This window comes from Rhamphochromis sp. 'chilingali' (genome assembly GCF_963969265.1).
Source record: "Rhamphochromis sp. 'chilingali' genome assembly, chromosome: 18".
Taxonomy (NCBI): Eukaryota; Metazoa; Chordata; class Actinopteri; order Cichliformes; family Cichlidae; genus Rhamphochromis; species Rhamphochromis sp. 'chilingali'.
The window spans coordinates 9096415-9114317 of NC_137945.1; the positions used below are offsets into that span (position 1 = coordinate 9096415).

General features: G+C 40.3%; 1 protein-coding gene and 1 long non-coding RNA gene across 3 annotated transcripts in view; both read left to right on the top strand.

Annotated features, from left to right (window-relative positions):
* The window catches only part of LOC308385770 (collagen alpha-1(XV) chain-like), a 59969-nt gene that overhangs the window by 10737 nt on the left and 31329 nt on the right, over positions 1-17903 (top strand). The window lies entirely within an intron of this gene.
* LOC308386247 lies at positions 6168-11081 on the top strand. Its single transcript, XR_013969753.1, has 3 exons — positions 6168-6491; positions 6584-6621; positions 10116-11081. It is a non-coding gene; the product is annotated as an uncharacterized lncRNA (long non-coding RNA).

Genomic DNA, 17903 nt, shown 5'->3' on the forward strand with positions numbered 1-17903 from the left:
GTTTGTGGTTTGCTCTCTGCTGCTGTTCTTGGTCTTAAGCTCTTATTAGCACTCCTAGTGCCTATGTTGGTGCACGTGCTACACTATTTCTTTCATGCCTCGCTAAAACCATAAGTATCTTTCCATCATTTTCCATCAAAAATAAATGAATAAATAAATAAGTGACAGTAAATCTGTTTTGTTGCAGCATATGAGGTGGTTTAAGAGCAGGCAAGATACAATGAACAATGGATATGCAAGCTTAAGGATCATTTCCACATTTACAAAGAAAAAGTGTTTGACTGGAGCTTGGTTGTGGGTTTTAAGTGGGCTACTTTAGAGGGCAGTAAACATAACCCCAAGCCTGTGTGCTCTTACAAATCAAGTCAAACATCTAGAATCTGATTTCTTCAGTTGTTCCAGCTTTGACTGAAGTCTTGGGCTTGTAATGAGTCACATTTGTTTTGTACGTCTCTGGCTGAAATGTATTGAACGATGGAATTTGTTTTTCTTGTATCCGGCATCATTTAAGCTCAAGGCGTGTCCACACTTATTGCGTTCTCTGCAATTTTTGTCAATCAAGTGTAATTATAAAACATCTGAAATGGTCAGAACATTTTCTGATACTCCCACGGGGCTTCTAAATGTCCATACAAAATGCTCGAGTGTTGATGAGGACGAGCACTTGGGTGTTCTCCATTTCTGTGTGCTCTGTCATCCTCGCCAGTGCTAGATTACCCATAATTCTGTAGCACAATGCTGCCCTCAGTTCTGAAACATTTAAGATGACCCCATTTTAGTCTGAGCAGAGAAGTGTTTGTTTGATTATTTCTCCACCAACTTATGTGTTTTAGATGTGTTTGTCCACTTTTGATAAAACTGCACTTCGTACTTGTATCACCACAGTTTGAAAATGAGAAATATCTTTTTTGCTGTCAAGCAAAGCAATCCAAAAGCTAACATGAATATGTTTGTTAACTAAAAGTAGTTCTATTTAGCCTTAAAGCTTTTTAGCTTTGCTATCACATTCTGATTATCCTCAGTGTTGGGTTAAGAGATAAAACACAAGGATACAGTCACATTTTCTTGTTATTTTAAACCAGTGGTTCTTAACCTTGTTGGAGGTACCGAACCCCACCAGTTTCATATGCGCAGTCACTGAACCCCTCTTTAGTGAAAAATAAAATATGATATTTTTCAAATTCAAGACATAGATATGTTTTTTACTGGTGCACAAAATGAGCCGTGCATGCGTGCCTGAGATCAACTCACCGAACCCCTAGGGTTCGATCGAACCCAGGTTCAGAACCACTGTTTTAAATATTTGTTGATTAAGTATGTAAAGGCAGTGGAACTCTATGCTGCTAAAGTTCCTAATTTTAGTAATTTAAGGTTGATTTTGATGTGAAAAACCAATCTTTAATAATTCTTTTGATTAAACCCTTTGCTAGTAGTATAGTAGCAAAGAGGCTTGGACAGAAACTTCAAGTACTTCTCTAGGTGACTTTGGAGACGTTTGTTTTTCTTCTTCTTCAGGTCTTGGTTGAACAATGCTGTCATCACTCAATGCCTCAGGCAACATCAGACATCCCAGGCTGGTGCCCAGACCCCTAAAGCTTTCAACAGCTTCTTTTGACCAGAGCAGAAAGAAAAACATATCAATCTTCCAAAAAGGTTTCTAACTCAAGAGCAAGTTCAGCCCCAGAGAACAGTCTTGATGTTTTCACTGCACTTAATTGAAAATGTCTACCTTTTAACTATAATTGGCCAGGCTTTTAGATCAACAAGAAACCAGAGATGACAACGTAATTGGGGTCATGAGATTACTTATCAAATTTCGGGTCAGACAGAGCAGTTTTGTCAGTGCCATAAGCCGTCCATTGTGTCGCTCCCAAACATTTCAACAGCCTCTCATAGCAAAGTGTAGAGGAAAAACAGCAAAGCAGATCCGGCCGTTCCACATAAATTTAAGCAATCATTAGTTACTATGTTGTTCTTTGATTCTACAAAACAATGCCATTTCCTCGATGTTTCACCACCTTCTTTTGTATTTCATTCAATTTTAAGTCAGAACGGGCCACAACGCCCAAATGTGGGGTTTTTTAGGCACAGTCACCATTTTGCAGAATACGTGGTGGATAATTTTTAAAGAGCAGTAAACTCAGTTTATATCGATACTGGAGCTGCTTTCACCATATTTTCATGAAATAATAAGCAGTGTTTTTCTGTTTACTCAGCATGAATAGTCACGGCATGAAGTAATCTTTCCACCCAAATGGACCTCCTTCTATTGTGACGTCTTTACCCATGAAAGCACAATGAAACTTGGGAATGTGGGGAAGTTACAGGCAATGGTTTTACTGGAAGGATCGTGGTTGTTAGCAGGATGTATTTGACAAGCAGAGCCTGAAATTAACTGCAACAGTGAAATGCTGGTAAATTGTGCCTGTGGTTTGTCAGGCAAACCTAGTGGTCTGTCTGGTCGGAAGTTACATAGTTTTTAACTAGATGATTCTATTATGTTGTAATTTTTAATCCGAATCAGCTGCACAGCTAGCATAAAGTTATTTTTCTGATTTCCTCTCATTCTGTAGAGATCGAGCAAATATGTCTTTCTCCAATGTTTCAAAGAGGAAGTAAAATCCTTCGCATTGTTCTGACTGAACTGTAATCAAAATCAAATTCTCCACTAACTTCTTTACTACTTTAGTTTTTAAATTTTCATTTATTGACCATTACAAATGTCAGTATCAATATGGCAAATTGCTGGCAAATTGGTTGATCCTGGCAAATTGCTAGTATGGCCCAATATTTCAGCCTTGCTGATGCGAGTCAGGCTTTACTAATGTTCATTCTTCTTGCTTTCCTCATTCCAAGGTCTAAAGTCTGGCAACTCATACTGAGCCCCTATCCTAATATATCAAGTCTTCTTTTGTGTACTTAAGGGTTACTTGACAATTCTATAGTTCATAGCAGGCAGAGAGAGATCACAGAACATTTTTTAGGCTAGTCTTTCTCCTGGACCGTCATAGGGCATCAGAAATACATGATGGATTGTTTAGTCACAACTAAGTGATAAGAATGGATCTCAGTTGTTTCATACACCCTTTTATTATCACTGAGAGCTTTCTCATCAGATCAGGTCAAATCTGATCAGACTGGAAGAACTTAGATCATATTTACATCAAAGCATCTCATAAAAGCATGCCATAATAAGAGCTGCATAGTCATATAGCAGCAAATTCTTTGTGATTTCATATATTTCCAAACTATCCTGACAGGTATTTTGGATTTTCAACATTTGTTACCAATTTGGATGTAGCGTCAGTACAAGGCAGAGGGGCTGAAACCAATTTGCTTTACTAACCTATATTTATATACATTTCATGGAGTAAACTGCTCCATGAAAGACTGGAGCAGTTTGAAGGGCACTCAGAGTTGTCATCCTCTGCCAAGGCTAATGCCATATCCTGTTAGTTTTAAACAAAGCAATCTGGATCCACACCAAAATTAAACAGTTTCTTCCTTTGCCCATGTTCCACATCTCGAACAAATCTCATGAATTATGGTTCATTAGTTTTTGCATAAGCTTGCTGACAAACAAAAGGCATTGAATACTTATTTTCACCTTCATTTTGCCTCGCACTTGGAATCTAGGGAGAAATACACCTGTGATTATTTATGGCAATGGCTGGCGGTAAAATCAAAACAAAGTTGACAACTTAATCTTCCAATATGTCAAACACTGACATTGCAAAGTCCCATTCCATGATGAATCGCAACATAAAGCCTGAAGTCTGAAATCCTGAAGATTTGTTTTTTTCAAGACTCTGTATGTGCAAATCACACAACATCGTCATGCTGTCAGTTAGTCTTGGATGAGGAAGTCACGTCCAGGTCAGATGTTAGGATCAAAGACCTTGTCAGAGGGCCAGCAAGCACTTGCGGATTTTTCTAAGCTTTTAACAGCTATGTGCAACCTCCTCTGTTATAGAGTGACAGAGGAGGCCAGTTTCTAATTTTGGAAAGCTTTACACCCATGCAAAAGTACACACAGTTAGCACACACAGCTTTGCTGAACTAAGGCTCAGTTGTAACATTTGCTTTTGGATTAGGTTACATTAACAATAGCTCCATAAGTCAACTGGATTCATCTGGCAAGTCTAAGACTCTTTATTAGAGAGGTGAAATAGTTGTTTTAGGGACACAAACTTACATTTTGGGGATTTGATTTCCCTTTCAAGATAAAAAATTCCCCATATGGTATGGAAAGCTAGTCATTATAAATGTTTCACCAAATATTCATTATAAGATTTAAGTTTATTTGAAAAAAGAATATACGCTAATTTCATCTTATAAAATGCATTAGTCTTTCCATCTGTTGCATTAGCATCCACTATATTCTGTTAAAATCTGTCAGTTTTTTTCTTTTTCCCTCTTCTTCTTTTTTTATTGAGAGCTTATTGAGATACCAAAGGTCTCAGTGGATTTTCATGGACACACTGACAATATGGAACATAAAATGTGTCCAAAGCTATAGCCTTGGCTGTAAAAACGGAGCCAATGTATCCATCTTGCTGAGGATCAGCTGAAGCAGACGCAGTACAGGCTCTCGGGTATTTCAGGAGCTTGACTGATTTAGTGTAGCCACTGGTTGCACCTGCACTGCTGGGAAGGTGGTTATGAGTTTATTTTTACACAAAATCCCAAATCTGTGTACTCTTACATACAGTATCAGAGGTGAAGAAGAGCAGGCACCTGGGAAATAAGGGGAACAAAACTGCAAGATTGAAGCCTTATTTCCACACCTTTTACTCACATTTTATTCACTCTTTGTCTCATCCTGCCCTTTGCTTGATTTTTATTTTCAAACACAAGAAGATTGTCCTATCCTCTTCTCCGTCTTCTCACGGTCTCTTTTGCAGATCCATGTTAGATTTAGGGTAAATTATACCATCTGTCATTTCTAACCCTTGTTTGCAACAAACAAAATCTGTCTTCATACTGCATACAGTTGTCCTTAAAAAGACTCAGACACCCTTAACATTTAGGAGAAAAGTGGAGATACACTAAAAAAAACAAGCCAATGAGCTCGACCTGCTTTTGACCTGACAAATGATGCTAACAGCTGCTGAGTGTTCTCGGTTATTGTAAGACACTGGGGTCAAGGATTGGGGTCACTTCCTCCCCAGGATGAACCTGGACTGCATTTTGACCCAATTTAGCAACTGTTGGGATGCAAAACAGCTGCATGGTTGTTTAATCTGAAACCTTTTTTTTTGATCCACAGTGGATTTTTGGTGTGGTGCTTTCTACTGTAGACTTAAGAAGCGATCACTTAGCAACTGAGCAAAGAGGAAAGATCCACCTGAATAGCTCTGTCTGAGAGTTTGTTGCACAATTTAAAACATTGGTTACAAAGTAGTGGAATAATTGCAAATCCTCACATCAAACACAATAACTTAGAAAACTTTGCAGATGTCTGAGGGAGAGCTTAGCTCTTTGGTAATGCAGAGAGAAGGCATATGGGAACTCAGAACCACTCAGAAGCTAGAGAGAGACACTTGCATTCAGCCCTCCAAAAAGCAGTTTGTTCAAATTGATTGAAAAGAAGTTGTGGGGTTCACAAAGGAGTAGGCAGGACCTAACCTAAAAACTAGTCTGCATTTTTGATACAGCCTTCAGATGACAGTAAATGGCTGCAATATATAAACGTGGGTCTGCAAAGCTCTGCGTATAACCTACGAGCTATCTGTGTTGTACCATGCTAGGACCTTGAATTCACAAATAAACACCCCGAGACCAAGGTTTGTGGGTTGCTCACATACCCTCTTTCACAGATGCCCATTCATTTAGACAGGTTATACACTCCTGGCAGATGCTAAATCCAGCAGCACCCATGAACTCCAAAAATTATTTATTATTATTATCTATTTATTCTTTGTCATGTGCAAAGCCTTTTGCATGACAAACACTGTCTTTTTTGCCCTTGTTTGTATGACAAACAGGAACCTCTTAAGGGTTCTGCTGACTAAAACTGCAGCTCTGTAGGTCTGTGACTGGAGTCGAAATAACTGAATAAACACAAGGTCATCTGGGTCAGCTGGGATGGTCAAGAGTCTTTAAACTGTGACAGTCCACCGGCGCCGCTGGATACAGCCACACTTAAGTCAGTGAATGGACTCGACTGCAAGTGGATTGGCCGACGGCTCGTTCTTCAAACTGTAATCAACAACTCGCGCTGCAGAGCTAAAGCAGATGGTATCGCTCAGACCTCCCCACCCACCCCGACACCCTCCCTCTGCAGGAACACTTTGGATAAGCTACATGAGTGTCCCCTGTGTGATGAATACAAACCTTAGCCTGCCTACAGAGCCTTGGCCTTCATCCCTGGAAAACAAGGAAAAGGCTTCTTAAGGGATTTCTTTATGGCTTGAGGAGCTGATATGGATGAAGATGAAAAGGTCACAGGGCTGTGTTCAGTTGCAGATGTTGATCCTTCTGAGTTTACAGTATGTCTTACTCGGTAATTTCATCGCAGTCACTTAACCAGGAAGCATTTTTCCATTCCTTGTGTCCAATTCTTGCTTTTCTTTTCTGACAGGAGGTGAGACAAACCACAGCAATGGCAAAAGGCTGCAGGTGATTAAGTGGGAAAGAAGCCTTTTACCTTCTCTTTGGCTTCTTTGAACTGATGATCGATTGTCTCCATCTTATTCATTCTTATCACTGCCTGTCTTCTTTCGTATTTTTCTTTCTCCTGCTGTTGCTCCTTCATTCGCATTTCCCATATGGAAAAGATATATATAAATCTTATAAAGTTTGTATCTGTCTTGTGTGAAACTTGTATGAAAAGCATATAAGTGTGAAAACAGATATAAGATCCCTTGAAAAATTATATAATGAAACTTGTATGTTTTGGATACTTACTAAAACAATGTATGAAAGTAATGCGAAAGTGGCCACTTTCACGAGTAAATCATGTAAGCCTTATATGATTTACTCATGAAAGTGGCCACTTTCATGAGTAATCACATATAAGTTTTTACTATTTCTTTTCCGTATGGGTTCATTTGAGAAACAACTAATACATAATTCTCTCTGCTTTATTTATGGTGAAGTGATACTTCGCAAAGGTAATCCTTGCACCGAACAGTAGACAATCTGGGGGAAAGCTGCCAAAAATTGACACTTTATTTTATTATTTTGACACGTTGGTCAGAGTGCAGTTTCTACAGCTGGTTAAACACAGCTTGGGGTAAGCCGAAACAACATGCCATTTACACAGAGCCCCGTGATATCTGAACCCTGCAGACATCCGCTTTTAACATCACACTGTAGTTGCTCTAATTAACTTAAAGCCGATGTGAGTCCATTCCTACCACATTTTTTCTTGAAGCAAAGACAGGACAAGACAAAAGTTTAATACTGAGTCAAGCTTTCTTTGATTGCGGTGTTGCTGTGTGCTGCATCAATTTTTAATGAAGTCTAAATGCCTTCATGTCATTCAGGTGGATATCAATGCTGTGTGTGGAAAAAGCCAGATGAGGTTCTGTTGTATTTGGTCCTCCTGTCTCACTCCCAATATTGTGATAGGTTTTTATTTCTCATAGAATTTATTTGCCACCATGTGTTATCAGCATAAAATATCATTCCACCTATTGAGGATTTTTAATGATTCCGAGAGTTTTCTTAAATAAGCAACCTTAAAATTTGGCAAGACTGCTTGTCGGGAACATTATCTCTCTCCTGGCTGTTTTTGGCATTTTCAGTCAGACAAATATGTAAAGAGAGGGTAATGAATTTGACTGTTGTGAACAGTACTTGAATATCACTCGCACAAAGGCTTTTTTTTTTTTTTTTTTACATTGACTAAGGAGTCATAATCTTTTCTCTAGGAAGTTAAATTTGAACTTTTCCTGTCTTTTAAAACAAAAATGTGCCTCTCAACACAGCATGTAACCCTGGCGTTTCACTAAAAACTGACCTGACCTCGGGGGCTTTAAGTGAAAAAGTGAGGGAAGAATTCATGAAATATTTCACTTTACAAAGCTGATACTGTTCTCTTGCCAATGCTGCCAAGTTGGTGCCCCATGTTGAGATTTAAGATAAAAAAAACAACTCTGAAGCAGCAGGGAGGTGGCCGCAGTGTTTTTGCATGCATGTGTGTTACAACTAGGACAGTGTGTACTTGGCACTGCTAACTTGACTGCACAACTATTTGTCTTTTGGCTCTCTTCAGCCCCGGATCTGCCAGCTTGTACAGACATGGAGAAAAAAGACCCTTGTCAGTGACCCAGCTCCTGTCATGTCTTTTGACTTAAAAAGGGAACACTCCAGAGTCTTGAGTCACTGGTTCATACTCTGACCAAAACAGGTCCCGATCTGCAGGACACTCTCAATTCTTGTATTACAGAGCCAAATAGGTTTCTTAGCTTTCAACTCAAATGTTGGCAAATTTATCATTTTCATAGAAAAACAAGGTTTTTGAAGTCTAACATCTCGTGAATCGTGACCTTGTAAGCACATTCTGCTTTAACCTTCATGACCCCCCCTCCCGCTCCGAGATGCTTTACCCTGTTTTCATTAAGAAAGCACTGCATGCTCCTCTTCCACAGTCTTGTTTAGTCACACTTAGACCTTTTAACCTTTTGTAAAATATGCAGCAGTATTTCCACTAAACTCCACTTAAGCATCGGGCAGTCTGCAGCACAGCTTCTTCTGGACGGATGTTGATGTGATTTTTAATTATTGCCTCCTTTTGGGGAGACTAAAGGGCAAAAAATTTGCACTTTAGTTTCCGTAATGCATCCTAACAGTCAGCTATTTGTGTGCTTTGTGAATATTTAATGGATCTGGTGGTTACTTTGTAATGTGCATAACCCATTTGACTCAAGTCCACATCCTCTGCAGTTTTATGCTAATGCAAACAGTGTTCAAACTGAGCAATTTACGGGTGGCGCGTTGATCAAAGAGATGATCAAAAAACCTAAGTCAGTGCATCTTTAACAGCTTTCCGCTGTATACATTTAACATATATTAAGTGGGCCATAGTCCACAAAGACCACCGGCTGAGGAGAAGCTGGTCTGCCTCATTGCCCTGCTCCCCGAGATGAATTTTGGATGAAACACAAGAATGCGCTCCGCTCACTCCTCAGCGCCTTGAACGCCGACTCCAGACCTCACTTTACCAAACAGACATAAGGCTCCTGTTGTGTCCATGTGCAAAGTGTGGGCTTTTTAAAAAAAACTTGTTAAAACAAGATTTCAGTCTGGTAATGCATTCACTTTTGCAGCTTATTTTCTCATTTTAAACTCTGTGTAAAACTGAGGTGAGGTCCACAAACTGGACACTTTTCACCTGCACAGACAATTGTCTTTATAAAGCTTTCAGACAAGCAGAAAAGCATCATGGTGTGTAGTCTCTGTAATAACGAATCACAGCTTGGTGGTTTTATTACTGCAGATGGCATCAACGGGGTTCAGGGAGAATGTGTTGCCTAATTTTGCTGCGGTAGGTACAGCGAGTCATTTCTTGGATTGCAAATTTTTGTTCACTGGGAACAAAAACAACATTTTTCAAACAAAACTGCAACACTTTTCAGTTCATTTCAGGACTGCATTATACTAACTGTGGCTAGATAAACGTGTTAAAAAGAGTTGTCAGTTTTGCAATTGTTTGCTGTAGATTTTCAGATGAAGCTGCCGCTGCACTCAACAACAGTCATCATCACTGAAGAAACAAAACTGGTTCTAAAACACGGTGTTTCCAGTCTGTATTACTGTATGTGACAAAATCCACTTATCATTAGCTCTCCATGCAGCCTATTTCCCCCTGGCATTATTATATTATTTTTGACTACTGTAGAATTTCCTTGAAAACATTCCTGGTTTGGGGTTCATTGTCCTCTGCCGAATGAAATAATTGCACTTTCTTTTATTTATCCTTTAATGGCACAGCGTTGTGTTTGAATTTACTCGAAGGCCAGGGCCTTTCTGTGTGGTGTTTGTTTCCTCCCCATGTTTGCGTGGGTTCTGGCTTCCTCCCACAGTCCAAAAACATTCATGTTATGTTAATTAGCAATTCTAAATCAGTCAAAGGTGTGAATTTGAATGGTTATCTGTCTCTGTGTTAGTCCCTCAATAGACTGACGACCTGTCCAGGGAGTATCTCTTGCCCTATGACAGCTGGTATAGGCTCCAGCCAACCATGATCCTGAATTGGATAAGCAGAAAAAAAACAGAAGGATGGATTCTCCTTTATCACTCATGGGAACTAGCAGCTTATGCCTGCATACCGAGACCGTTCAGACTGCACCAAAGTACCAGTGATGGCCGAAGCTCTGAGCAGGACTTATCTGAGGATGTGGGCAGAGGTTTTGTTTTAGATGCCAAGCCAAGAAGATAATGGGTCATGGAAAACTGATTTGTTATGAAATTCTGCACACAATATTTGGATATGATTACTGGTAACAATAAATTTGTGTAGGCAGGTCATTTTGTTTCTTCTCCAGCTGGATTACTGAAGTTTATTTCCTGCGCAGCTGCAACATGAGTACTTTGTGCATGTAATCAGCCACTGATAGGGAATTGCAGCTCGTTTACTCAATATCAGGCAACGCGTGTTGCATCCTGTTTCCTCTGTTATTTCAAAAGTTTCCAAAAATCTGAACAGGAAATTGCCTAATAATTTTGCTGTCCGATTCTCTCACTTGTCTGGTGGAGGCTGGCTCCACTGTACAGTCCTGTATGTTAATAAAAGTGATCAAATGGAGTCTTAATAAGGGAAGCAACGGTGTAAAGGTTTTTTCATATATAATTAAAATACCAGTAGATACGCACATGGCTCTTTTCCATGAGCGTGGATGCCACAATTTATTCCGATTCCTGTAAACCATCTGGTTCGTCTTACAAGCTGCTGAAATTTAAATGGCTGTAAAAGCCGTTTCCATTTTATAGGATAATCAGCTGTGCTGTTGATGTCCTTTTTTCAGGGGCTATTAGAGCATGAACTCATTGTTGGCTTTATTGTGGAAAATATCTTGCCACTTTGAGGACAGCTGGAGCAAACTGCTTGTCATCATAACTTGGAAAAAAGTCAAAACATTAAATATTACACATTTTCAATAGTTTATGTCGTGTGATTTCGTCTTTTGCAAAGGTTGGTAACTTTTGCAAAAGTCTCTTTAGATGAAGAAAACTCCCTGGTCATCCTGACATTTTGGGGGGCTGGGAACAAGCTCCTTTCATGCCTCTGCTGTACATTAAAGCTGTAAGAGGTAAATCCCCCCTTTGGAAACCGCGTTTGGCTGTGATGTCTGTTTGCCTTTCTGAATATATGAAGGACTCTATTGTAATTGTGCTCCCTCATGGTTTATCTAGGGGGAATTTACAGTGCTCTGTTGCAATCCTGACTTTATACCTGCAGTAATGTACAGAAGGAAAACGGGATTACAGAACACTGACACTGAAACACATTTCTTCGTTTTAGTGCATCAAACAAGATTCGGTTTGGCTCTACAATAGACAGAAACCAAGCCTATATCTTTGTGGCTAAATAGCATTTGAAAGACTTTCCCCAATATTTGGGTGAATCCAGACTTTAAACAGTAGGAGACATTTTCCCATACAAATCATAATCTTCACAGTATTGTCTCCATGTGTGGCTTGTGGTTCGGTTGCTGCAGCGAGGTGCTTGCAACACCGTGTAATCCGTTTCCCCTCTGGGATCAATAAATAAAGATGCATTATCGACCACAAGCTGTCTGTTTTGGATAAACCTCGTCTGAAATGCCGCACTGAATTGAACAAATCTGGTAGCTTGCTGACTTTGAGGCATTCTTTGTGCATTAGTCTGTTCCTGTGCACACAGGCCTCCTTTTTTCTGAGCATCACATTCCTAACATACAGGAGAGCCACACATGCAGGTGCTACTTCATTCCTGAGACATACGAACCTCACATTTCTCCTTGAACACGACAGCCACATGTCCACAACACGCTTATCACTTTCTACCTCATTCTTTGGAGTTATGTCTCATAAACCCACAAGAACATGAGCGTGTCATTCAAGGGATTTGAGGGAGAATGTGGAGGTCACAAAGTCTTTAAAAATAAATAATTCGAGCATGACAATTAGATTTGGTGGAATGAACAACAGGATGTGCCCTTTTTCGAGGATTACAAACATAAATGTTACAAAAAGCAAAGTGCAATGTCTAAAATCAAGAGAGACACGCTTCCACACACATGCAGGCTTATTCTCTGTGTCAGATGTTGATAAAGAGAGAAGGGTCTTTATTTCCAACACCACCCTAAACAAGATCTATTGACTCATTTCTGCTGCGTTTTTCTTAATAGTGACACTGACCTGGTCTCACACCTGGCAGTGCTGTGTAGTCTCAGAGATTTTGTATTAAAAGTTGTGATACTTTTGAATGAAAGGATGTGAGATGTGACTTTTTTTTATCTAGCAAGACAGAGAGGGAAATCATGACTTAAAAGGTGGCCAAACCACACTTTATATTTGTGACAATGAGCGATGGATTAGCACTCAACCACCTTCCCAGTGAGCTCCTCCTCCCTCTGACAAGCTCCAGCTGTCTGTCTGGTGATAGTACTCCTTGTTGTGCTAGCAGCAGCATCAGTGAACTCAGTGTCGTGGTAACAGATCTGCACTTTTTTTCAGTCTTTGGTTAGAGTTGCCCTTCAGCTGCAGTAGGATTGGATAGCCAGAGAAAAACAAAGACCAGCTGATATCTAGGTTTTATCAAGGACCGCCACAACATCCCGAGCAGCCTGCTTGTAGGGAAACACAAGACGGGAACAACCAGAGCTAACTGGCTCTCATCAACATCTCATCGTTTCAAAATGAGATTGTAGGAAACTGATCGAGTTGTCTGAAACTAAATATAAATCCACTGCATGTGGGTGGTCTTCATTATATCTAGGAGGCCCAACCACTTGTAGTGTGGAAAAATAATGGAAATTCATGTTTATCTGGGAATTTTTTATACCCCTTTTCCGAATCAAACAGTTTTTAAGTAACTGTCAGAGTCCATAAAAAAGAAAGAGAGAATGTTTCTCTAGGGCCTGAATTTGATCCTTATATGTGACACTTTTTCAAAATGTTTTTTTAAATCTGAAAATCAGAATTCATTTGACTTTTATGTCACTCGCTTAACCGAACAGCCTTGCCAGGAGACTTATGTAGATAGATGTAGTTAAGTGCTCCTTCACATCCTTAAATTTTGGATGAAATCAGTTTCAGCAAAGCCAATCAGATCATGATCCAAAACCTCCTGGCTCTTCCCTCTGCATCCACACATACACCCATCCAGAAGAAGCAGCCATTGCTCCATAAAAAAGCCTTCATTAAAGGGCTGTCTTTCTCTATCCTCGTCCTCTCTGCCATGGCTTCTGCTGCACATCAACTGGAAACCTTCAGTGGCCTGTGTGTTTATGTCTGTACAACAGCATAAAGCAGGAGAAGTTGTCTTGTTGCTCATGTTGGTCAGTTCAGGACTGTGACTGGTTAACACTGGAATCTGACAATGACCACAAATCAACGTGAGCAGCAAAATCTGATCTGAGCATTAAATCAAACCCAAGCACTAAAGCTGGAAATATGACAAACAAACTTTTACAACAATTACCAGTCATGCATATCTGCAGTTGATTTCATATCTTTTGAATTAGCCGTCATTCACTTTAATATTTTTTTGGCTCTAGATTTTTTTTGTTGATGACAAAATTGTTAGCAGCTGTCTTCCTTTCATTTAGAGGAAAATCAGATATTTAATGTTTAAAACTCTGCTGGTGAGAGAGGACTCTCGCTGGGATTGTATGAGCCTTTCTCTGAGTAACAGTGCGACTCATTAAAGCTAAAAGGTGTGTGGAAAAGTGAAGGGTTAAAATGATTTCAAGGCGAGCTCGAGTCAGGGAGAGATGAGTGTTCTGTGAGATGTGTTGTGACTCCAAGCCACAGAGAAGTTGCTGTGTAACAGCAACGCCTTTCATCTCTAAGTGGTTGCATAAGGTTTGAGTATTTGTCATGGGATCATTGTGCTGAGAGAAGATTTTGTGCACATATATAATATGTGTCTGATCTGGTGAGGTTCCTGTCATAGCATGTGAAAAGATTTGAGTGGTTTGATTAGATTCTAAAGTCCTGGATCAGATGTGACAGCTCATTTCAAACCGTCGCAGACTAACTGACAGCTGATTAACTTTGACTGGCATCATTCAGACTGTATCCATCATCACCAAATTTTTGTGACTCCTAAGAAAATAAAAAGAACCATTTCAAGGTGCATCCACCCACCCACAATGTATTTTGTCAGTGTGAGAGTGTTCCAGTGTTTGCTGTTATTTGTCTAGCTGTGGGTGATGGAAGTGCCCTGACCCCATTATATTATAGAAGAGGTGTGAAAGTTGGCTTTAAGGGGATTTTTACATAATTATGAGAGTCTGTGTGTAAATGTGTGATTTATTAAACAGATGGCATCAGTTTAAGAAAAAAAGAAGCACAAAGCGTTACTTGGAGTGTTTCATTAACTTTTGCAGAGATCTGTGGTTTAATTTCATCAGTTTTTATTCAGATGGACTCCTATTTGCATATTTTGATTTCCATCCATCAGTCCATTTTCTTCCGCTTATCCAGTTCAGGGTCACAGGGGATAGAGAGGGCTGGAGTCTATCCTAGCTGCCGCAGGGTGACAGGCGGGGTTCATCGTGGACAGGTCACCTGCTTGTCACATGGCTAAGACAGAGAGACAGACAATCATTCACTCACCCACACTATGGCAAATTCATAATCACCAATTAACCTAACCCCATGCATATCATTGGACTGTGGGAGGAAGCCGGAGCAGCCGAACAAACCAATACAGACACAAGGAGAAGATGCAGACTCCACACAGAAAGGCCAGATGGTGGATTTGACCCAAGGAATTTCTTGCTGTGAGGCAACGGTGCTAACCACGGCGCCGCCATGCTGCCCCCATATTAAAATATCAAAATCTCCATGACATGACATGGATATTTGGATTCAAGCAGCAAATTCACTTAGGAGAAAAGACTATATTATTGTACTGTGTGCTTTCCTGATCGTATAAAATAAACTGCCACTAATAAATAGTTTTAACTTTGAAATACAGATTATACATTTGGTATGAAAACCAGCTATGGCCCCCTAACCATATTTCATCCTCTAATCTCGTACACACCAGAAACAATCACTGCGGACATGGACACGCTACCCACATGTGCACTCAAGTGATTTAGTAAAGCATTGCTCTATTTTGGGTCCAGTATGGCGAGGGCTTTTCTCTAATAAGAAGACTAGTTGCACAGATACATGTACGGTTGCCTTTATTTTCATTTTCAGCCTGTGGAATTTGTTACTCTCTTACTGATTATTATGAGTCCTGTGTCTTAAAACACAATTATGAGGAAGAAGTCACATGTCTTGTTATTTTTTGGTCTTTTTTTATTTCTTTTGCCACAGACATATTGCCACAATCATGCAATGCAACTAGCAACAGTAGTCCTCCATCTGCTCTGGAGATCTGCTGCAAGCATGCACCAACCAAAGCCTGTAGCAAGTGGAGCATATGTCTAATAGTTAGTTAACTTGTTTAAGATGGTGAAGTTGGAGTCACCCATGGACGAGTAGCTGGTTATTGATTTGTTACTTGTAAGTCAAGTTATAAGTTATGAAAGGATGGATGCAGTCCCTTTTTTCCCCCCCTTTCCAAACACACCACAAGGACATGTGCTGATTATCCCAGCTCCCATCCCAGATACAGTGGGTTCATTTATGCCTGCTCCACTGGTGGCATCACTGTTATGCACCAAAGCTCTGCACCATGAATACCAGCACTGCACACAGAACCTCCACATCAGCACTGGTGTAGGAGAAGAAGCCAAAATCCAGAACAAAGAAATCAGAATTCTTCAGTTTTTCCATGAAACTATTGAAACATTTCCCTGAATATAATCTGTGTCAGGTTGATATATCATTGAAATGGCAGAAAAATCTGACACAATCATACAGCTGCCTTGCAAGTATGGCTTGCGCCAGCGATGTGACATTGTTATCCAGGCCATAATTTTGTGGAAGATGCCAACATTTCTCATGAGTTTGAAGTCACTCTTAAAGACACTTTCTTCTATTCAGAGGCAGACTCATTCTCTGTCTTGCAGAGATAGCAGTGTTTGGATAGAGCGTTGCTCATTTGGACAGAAAGCAGACATGCAAACACAAGCTTCTCTGTAAACACACAGAAAAGATACACACACATCAAACACACACGTTTGATTACACATTCATTTCCTTGTGAAAGAACACTTTAGTTTTACAATACATGGCTACATTGGAGAGTTGTAATTCACACTGTTCCTCAGCCTCGCTTCCTCCACTTGATACAGTGATTTCTTTAGTATTGAAGCCTTTCCCATTCCTTCTGCCTTCTGCAGCTGCCGTTAGTCGAGCCATCTGTAGACGATTTTCAGTGTAATGAATTTTCTTCATATAGAAGAAAAGCATTTGCTTGTTGGTGGCATCCATCCATCTGTTCATCTGGATTCAAACCCAAGAACTTCTTATTGTGAGGCAATGGTGCTAAACACCACACCACTGTGCTGCCTCCTTACAATAACATGAAATCCTAAACTGGAAATATAATATAAAGTCTGTCACTTTATTACATTTAAACCCAGTTGTTTAGAAGCACTGTGAGCAAACAGTATCTTGTGAAATTAATAACATTTGCTTTTATTTTCATTTTCTTCCTAATTCTCTCCCTTTTTCTTAAGAAAAGGGAGTTCACCTGACCAAACCCAGTACTATTCCTCAGTGACTCAGTCATGTGGCACCACTGTAGTTCATTTATACACCTTGAAGTTATTACTGTGAATGCTAGCTAGCTGGAGGACTCGTACTGTATCTCCTGAGCCTTCCTCTGCTCTCATTCTGTCACGGTCCGCTGTGACGGACCGAGTGGAAAGTGCGTGGAGGACTCAGGTGCAGACACGAGTGATAAGGAAGTGGACTTAAACAAAAGCGAGCCTTTTATTGTGGCTGATGAATACAACAGAAGCAAACCAGAATAAGGGCAGCACAAGAGCAATAACTAAACAGAAACCTAAACTGGGAATAAACTAAGGTAAGGCTATGACTTGGAATATAATAGACCGGGCATGGAAACACGGAGGGTGGGAACACAGACGACGCGACACAGACTGTACGAAACACAGAGACTAAATACACATGAGGGATGATCAGGGGAAGTGGATGCACACGGGGAACACAGGTGACACTGATAATCATAACAAGACACGGCAGGAGAGAACGTAACACTGATGGGAGATGGGCAAAGTAAAGCAGGAAGTACACAGAGGTTCAAACAGGAGGAGAGAGAGCACGGGGAGAACGCAGACATAACGGGCTGGGGAAAACATAGAATAAAGCACAAAGAGAGACGAGGGCTCATAAATACACAGAGGGGCACACAGGGGGTAAGAGTCACGAAGGGAAAACACATAAGGAACAACGTAACAGATCAACCCAGGAAGCATGGCCTAAATAAAGAACAAAATACAAAAATACACGAAAACTAAGAATACTGGGCCCACATGGCCCAGGACCATGACACCTTCTCGTGCCCTGTTCCAGTACAGATGGTGCTCAGACTGAGCCAAAGCAGATTAGTCTGAGAAGAGTCACACCCTGACCAGAATTAGTCACAAGGTTCTCGCAGCTGACATCTTTTTTTGCTCTGGGATGTTTTAAATTTTCACTGCTCTACTTTCCTTATTCACAGATATGAATATTCCTTTGACACGATCAGCTGCCGGCTTACAAATGTGGCACTGGGATCATGCATGACCCAGTACAATCACAGGGTCCTGCTGCATCATGAG